The 7,121-nt window shown below is 38.4% G+C and overlaps 1 pseudogene; it reads left to right on the top strand.

Moving 5' to 3' along the window:
- The first annotated feature begins 3,205 nt into the window (after positions 1-3,205).
- Positions 3,206-6,899, top strand: LOC107564261 (extracellular calcium-sensing receptor-like; annotated as a pseudogene).
- Positions 6,900-7,121: the final 222 nt, after the last annotated feature.

Consider the following 7,121-nt stretch of genomic DNA (forward strand, 5'->3'; position numbering starts at 1 on the left):
TAAATACACATACATGTATATATTTTCAAAATATGTACATGCATTTACATGTATATATTTATGTTAATGTAATTTATATTATGTCTAAATATATTTAATATATACACATTTTTCTTTCATGTACATGAATGTGTGTGTATTTGTTACAGGACATCACATGGCTTACGATCCATTTGCAGGCTTTTATTAAAGCTCAAGGTTAACCGGTAAAGATCATTCACCAGCAAACACAATGTCAGAGAATAAGCAGTAATCCATGCGTAATCCATGTAAGGGTCGAGGCAAGCAGCAAACAATCACAGTTCGTAAGACAGGTAATGATTGGGCCAGGCAGCAGACAAAGACAAAACATAGACCAAAGCAGATAATCCAGGCGAGGGTCACAACAAGCAGACAGTCAGTAATAAACGCTCATAAATGTTAACCAGATGATAAACAAGACTTTGCGAAGAGTCAGCATACCTGAGCAATTTATAAAGCCCAGATAATGGATCTGAGGTGACCAGGAGCAATCAGAGCCAGGTATGGGGTTGATGGTAAATGTAGTGAGTGCAAATGTGTGTGTTAGAGTCAATACAATCAGGGGATGGTGCCCTCTACTGGTCAAAGGAGGGAACCACGGAGTTCGTTCTTGTGACAGAGCCCCCTCCCTGTGAGCGTCTCCTGGCGTGAGGAGGCAAACGACGCCGGGGGCCTCTCCCAGGGTCAATGGGCTGGTCTATCCAGATGTGCTAGGTGGAACTCCTCCTCTAGATTCAGGTCCAGGATGCCATCCGTGTTGATCTTTAGTAGAGAGCCATGTAGATCTTTAGTGGAGAGCCAGACCCACTGACCAGGGACATACTCGGGACCAGTGTCCTTTTGTCGGCGGACAGCTTGTTGTAAGTGGACGTGGGTTAGGTTCCAGGTGTCCTCACTAGTTCTTTAGAGAAATGACCGGGTACTCGGTACCACCGGTACTTAAAAAAACCTGGTAGCGTAACATTTTCATTTTTTTAGTACCGACTTGGTACCGAAGTACCGGGTCTTTTGACAACACTACTCTCAAGTGAATTAACACATATTATGGCCTCCTTTCTCAAAAGAGTAGCTACTTTGCGTTCCATTACCATAGCATGCTTAGGGCCGACCACTGTGGGAATGACCCCATTAAATCGAGGCAGACAAGAACCAAACTGGATTCTGTAGCCTCTTCTACACTCTGCTGGACCCATTGAGACCCATTTTGGCAGAAGATTCCATGCTGCCATATGGTCTACTGAGGGAATCAGCCTCTCTAGACTGGCCTCTGGTATATTATGAGTAGCCAACTCTGTGCCCTGAAGTGGATGACCGGCAGGAAATGACCAAGCAGGCTGCTCTGAAAACCTCCTCAGAGGGTGTCTCCCAGTAATGCAAAGTCTCTGGGTGGACACTGAAAACTGAGCGTGCTGGAAACCACTGAGTATGAAAACATACATGTATGTGTCTTTTTGTTCGTGCGGGCAGCCATGTAGCTGGTTTACGCTGATAATTCCCATGCCCCTTCGTTTGAAGTGGGGTCCTGAAAAATCTTCGTTTGAAGGGCTATCTATGGATTATTAGAGATTTTTATGGCATTATGTGTCTGTTTCACTAGTGAATTAAGAAAGAGGGAAATTTCTGGAACTCCTTTTGGGTTGTAAAACACTTTGATGTTTAATCTTTGCTGCAGTGGTGGCCAGAGGTCTGTTCTGCATTTGGGTTTTAGTTGTGGCTTAACCTCCTAAGACCCTGCATCCTCATATGAGGACATTATATTTTAGTGTATTTCTCTGTGACTATACATGCAACAGTTTTAAGTCTGGATGTCCTCTACAGAGCACATTCAGGGCTTTTCAGATGTAAATGTTTGGATGTTTCACCATGACCACTCCCTCTCCTTGGTCTTCAAAAATGTCTGATATTAATTTAGTGATACTTATGGAAAATTATAATATTTTGTAATTATCATTTAAATCTATTTTTTAAACTGTGTGTCATAAGTCAATGTTATGGGGTTTAAAATCAAAATATGACTTTCTGTTACGAAACAGGACGTTGATTTCATACATGTCCTCATATGAGGACACCGGGACTAAAAGCATGTTTATTACGCATTTTGGGAGAAACAACAAATGAATAGGGAAAGAAATTATATTTCAATATTCCTATGAAATATTATATATTATTATGAACATTTTGTCAATTATTACTCCCATTTTTATACTTCTTTTTGCATTACATGTCGCCCCAAAAAACACATTAATATGCAAATTAGATTTAGTTTATAGATACATTATATATAATGAGAAAACATGTTTATGGCCATTTTACACAAATTTTGCATAAAGAAAAATGGTATATCAAATAATTATGTTATAACATAGTTGAGAATTATCTTTATACAAAGTTTGGTAAAAAAAAAAAAAATCTTGAAAACTAAAAATGTATTGGTGATTTTAAAAACAAATTGAAAGTGTATTGGTTTTTGCCTATGCATGTTCAATCATGCCTTTTTACTTAAAAAAAAAAAAAGAGAGAGAGTCCCGATGTCATCTTTCAAGGATGTAGCATAACTTATGAATAAAATATCTTTTTTTTTTACTTTTTTTTAATGATCTAAACAATGTAATGACATGAAAAAAAAACTATTTTCCTAAAATGTTTTGCCGGTCTTAAGAGGTTAAGTCATGACCATAAACTGTACATGTTTTAAAAATTCTTGAGAGAGAAAAATATAATTTTATGGTGTGTTCCTTGTCTTTTCTTCCTGCCATAATTAAATAAAAAATGTAATTTAAATTATTTTCCTATATATGTGCAATGCTTGGATGAATCAAAATGGTTTTGCTTACTTTCTGTCATGAGGATCTCTTACATGAGAAACATCCTAGGAGCTGTTCAAAAAAGTTGAAAAAATTATACATTGACATAAATAATTCCATATAATTTGTCAGTTCTATAATAGCACCACATAGAGTCAATTGGATTTGTGCTTTTGTTTGAGTGGCAGATGGGATATGGAACCATCCCATCAAATTTGGGATCTCTGCAATTTACAGCTTTTCACACCTAGACAACCTAGGCACATACATTGAAGCAAACTATAATTAAGGATTGATAATGCCAACTCCAAAGGACAGAAAAAAATGACAGGACAGTCCCTGCTCTGCCTCACAGGTTCCTGCCCTGCGTCTTTTTTGACATGGCAAAGAGGACTGTACCACTGTTGCTGGTGGTTTATGGGGTCTGTGTGCCAGCTTCAGCATAAGTCTGTAGAGTGCTTGGTCAGCTTGCCCTTCCTCTACTTTCTGCACAAAATGACATCAATATTGGGGCGATTTTCTCATTTCATAGAAGTGCTCTGCTAAAGATGCATCCTTTCACTTCCAAACCAGAGCCAACAACATGCATCATGTCTGTATTAAAATAACTATTTGAGACCAAGCATTATGATGAATAAACAGTTGAACATGATTCTGAGAATTCTTTGCTGAATGTAAATACACAACCAATGCTTTATTTTCACAGCTTCAACTTGCGTGAGTTTAAATTTGCTCAGACACTGATTTTTTGCAATTGAGGAGATTAAAAACAACACACAGCTTTTGTCTGGTGTTTCTACGGGCTATAAGATATATGATTCCTGTAGCTCTATAGCTCTGACTATCCTCTCAGGCATGACTTTGATGAATGGTTATGAAGAGACTTTAAGTGATACACCCTGCTCTAGAATCAATCTCTTCTCCCACTATTGTTTTGGCATCTTTAGTTGGTCCATTCAGCTTACCTGTTGTGAGAACTCTTACTTATCTGCTGATTGTTATCATGTTGAATAAGTGTATGATGAACAACTGGAATATGCACCAAAATACATGTTTCAAGGCATACTGAACTAATCGAAACTGATTGTTGAAAATATAGAAAACAATGTGTTAAATTGTTTATATTGTAGCAGTATGTTTATAACAGATATGCTATTTTTATAGTAGTGATGTATTGCTTTTGTTCCTTTTTTTAGGTTGTTTTGGATAAAAAAATGCATATAATGCATAGTGGATTAGGAATATAAAAGAAAAAAAAGATTCTGAGGTTAATATTCTCTGACTTTTTTTTTTCTTGCAGATTAGCCATTTTGCCACATGTGCATGTCTGAGTAACAGAAAAAGGCATCCATCCTTCTTCAGAACAATACCCAGTGATTATTACCAAAGCAGAGCACTGGCTCAGCTTGTCAAACACTTTGGCTGGACCTGGGTTGGGACGGTCAGGAGTCGCAGTGACTATTGTAATAATGGCATTGCAGCATTTGAGGAGGCTGCAAAACAAGAGGGGATTTGTATTGAATACTCAGAAACCATATTAAGAACTGATCCACAAGAGCAGTTTCTGAAGACGCTAGAAGTGATAAAGAAGGGCACTGCCAAGGTGGTGCTAGCTTTTGTCGAAGTAATTTAAAAGTGAGTGAAGTGACGTGTGGCGACCCATACTCAGAATTAGTGCTCTGCATTTACCCATCCAAAGTGCACACACACAGCAGTGAACACACACAAACCGTGAACACACACCCGGAGCAGTGGGCAGCCATTTATGCTGCGGCGCCCGGGGAGCAGTTGGGGTTCAGTGCCTTGCTCAAGGGCACCTCAGTCGTGGTATTGCAGGTGGGAGAGAGTGCTGTACATTCACTCCCCCCACCTACAATCCCTGCCGGTACGAGACTTGAACCCACAACCTTTGGGTTATGAGTCCGACTCTCTAACCATTAGGCCACGACTTCCCTTTTGCACAACACAACATCACAGGGCTGCAATATGTTGGCAGTGAATCCTGGATCACTTCTCGAACTCTTGCAGAAACAAAGGAATAACATTTTCTTTCTGGAGCTGTGGGTTTTGCTATAGCAAATGCTAAACTTGTGGATCTGTGAGAGTTCCTAGAGAATGTGCACCCTGATCAAGAACCAAACAATGAACTGTTTAAAGTATTCTGGTAAACGGTTTTTCAGTGTACTCTGAGGACCAGTGGCAGTGATGGCTGTACTGGCTCAGAGAGACTTGCAGAGCTGCAAAATGAATATACTGATGTGTCAGAGCTAAAAATAGCAAATAAAGTGTACACTGCAGTGTATGTACATACACTACATAATATATTAAAATACATTCAATCCTCCACCAACAGCAGCAAAGGAGAATAGCTCACACCACAAAAGGTATTTGAAGAACATAAAATAACATTACAAAAATAATAATCAAACAAATTAAAATAGAAATAATTGATCAATCCTTTCAGGTGTTAGAGTATATGGGAGGTGTGAAATTCACCATCAAAACAGTTGAAGAAATCTTCTTTGATGCAAGTGGTGAACCAGTGGTGAGATATGACCTTGTGAACTGGCAGCTGAGAATAAAGGTCTGCAGTTTAATCATGTGGGTGTCTATCTCACTGCCTTCAGAAAAACGTCTTTGAGTCAATCAGGAACATGTTCTGTGGGCAGGGAACAGTGGACAGGTACATATAGATACTAGCACTTTATTGAGGGCATGTGAAGTATGTTAAAATCATGAAAAGACAGGCATTGAGAAGAACAAAGAACAAAGCCGCAACCGGTAGCCAGTGCATGGAGATGAAGAGAGGTGTAACATGGGTTCTTTTGGGCTCGTTGAAGGGCCGCTGCATTCTGAATCATTTGTAGAGGTTTGATTGTGCATTATGGAATATACAGTATATATTTAATGATATCATATGACAACATGAAATTTATATGCAATCTTATTTTCTTATAGTTGCCTGTGTGCAGTAAGAGCTGCCCCCCTGAAACTAGGAAGGCTGTGCAAAAAGGATGACCTGTCTGCTGTTATGACTGTATTCAATGTGCTGAAGGAGAAATCAGTAACGGCACAGGTAAAACACATGCTGGATAATTCTCATTAATCGACTTCATCATGCACTTTCCATTCAGTAATATTTCCTTGAAATTCCTTCACAGATTCTAGTGACTGCTTTCCTTGTGATTTGGAGTACTGGTCGAATGAAAGTAAAGACAGATGTGTAATAGAAGTGGTTGAATTCCTTTCATATTCAGAAATCATGGGAATAGTGCTTTGTTTTTTTCCCTTCATTGGGGTGTTACTAACAACAACTGTTTCTTTTCTGTTTTATTTTCATAAATAAACACCTATTGTCAGAGCCAACAACTCAGAGCCGAGCTTCCTGTTGCTCTTCTCATTGACTTTGTGTTTTCTCTGTTCAGTTACTTTCATTGGCCGACCCACTGAGTTAGTCCTGTATTTTGCGTCACACAGCATTTGGGATCACTTTTGTCCTCTGTATCTCTTGCATGCTTGGGAAAACTATAGTAGTTTTAATGGCCTTCAAGGATACACTTCCAGGAAGTAACATCATGAAATGGTTTGGGTCTCTTTAACAGATACTGAGTGTTGTTTCCTTAACATTAATACAGGTTAAGTGTGCTTTGGTTAACAATACCCCCCCCCCCTTACCCATATATGAATTGCATTTATTACAGAGAAAAGATCATCCTAGAATGTAACTTAGTTTCAGCTCTTGGATTTTGGCCTTCTTTTTGTTATACTGGTTTGCTATCAATCTTGTGTTTTGTTTTAGCTTTTCTTGCTCGGAAGCTCTCTGATAACTTCAGCGAGGCCAAGTTCATCACATTCAGTATGCTCATATTCTGTACTGTCTGGCTCACATTTATTCCAGCTTATGTCAGTTCTCTTGGAAAATTTACTGTAACCGTGGAGATATTTGCTATTTTAGCTTCAAGTTTTGGTTTACTATTTTGCATATTTGCTCTAAAATGTTACATAATTTTACTAAAACCCGAGAAGAACACAATGAAGCAAATAATGGGGAAATCTTCACCTAAAACACTTTAAACCCACATATAAACATGTAATTGAACAACATTGCTGTATAAAGCAACAGATAAGTAACCCAGATGAGGAGAAATTTTTTTTTCAAAATATTTTATCTGACAGTAAACTGTAAACATGAAACCTTCAATTAAATTTTAGGTACTAAGTATAGCTTTCATAATACACTTCTATCTGATGAACGGGTGGATTCCATTTCCATCATGTGAAATGATAGCTACACAA

The sequence above is a fragment of the Sinocyclocheilus grahami genome, unplaced genomic scaffold (assembly GCF_001515645.1).
Source record: "Sinocyclocheilus grahami isolate Dianchi unplaced genomic scaffold, SAMN03320097.WGS_v1.1 scaffold920.1, whole genome shotgun sequence".
NCBI lineage: Eukaryota > Metazoa > Chordata > Actinopteri > Cypriniformes > Cyprinidae > Sinocyclocheilus > Sinocyclocheilus grahami.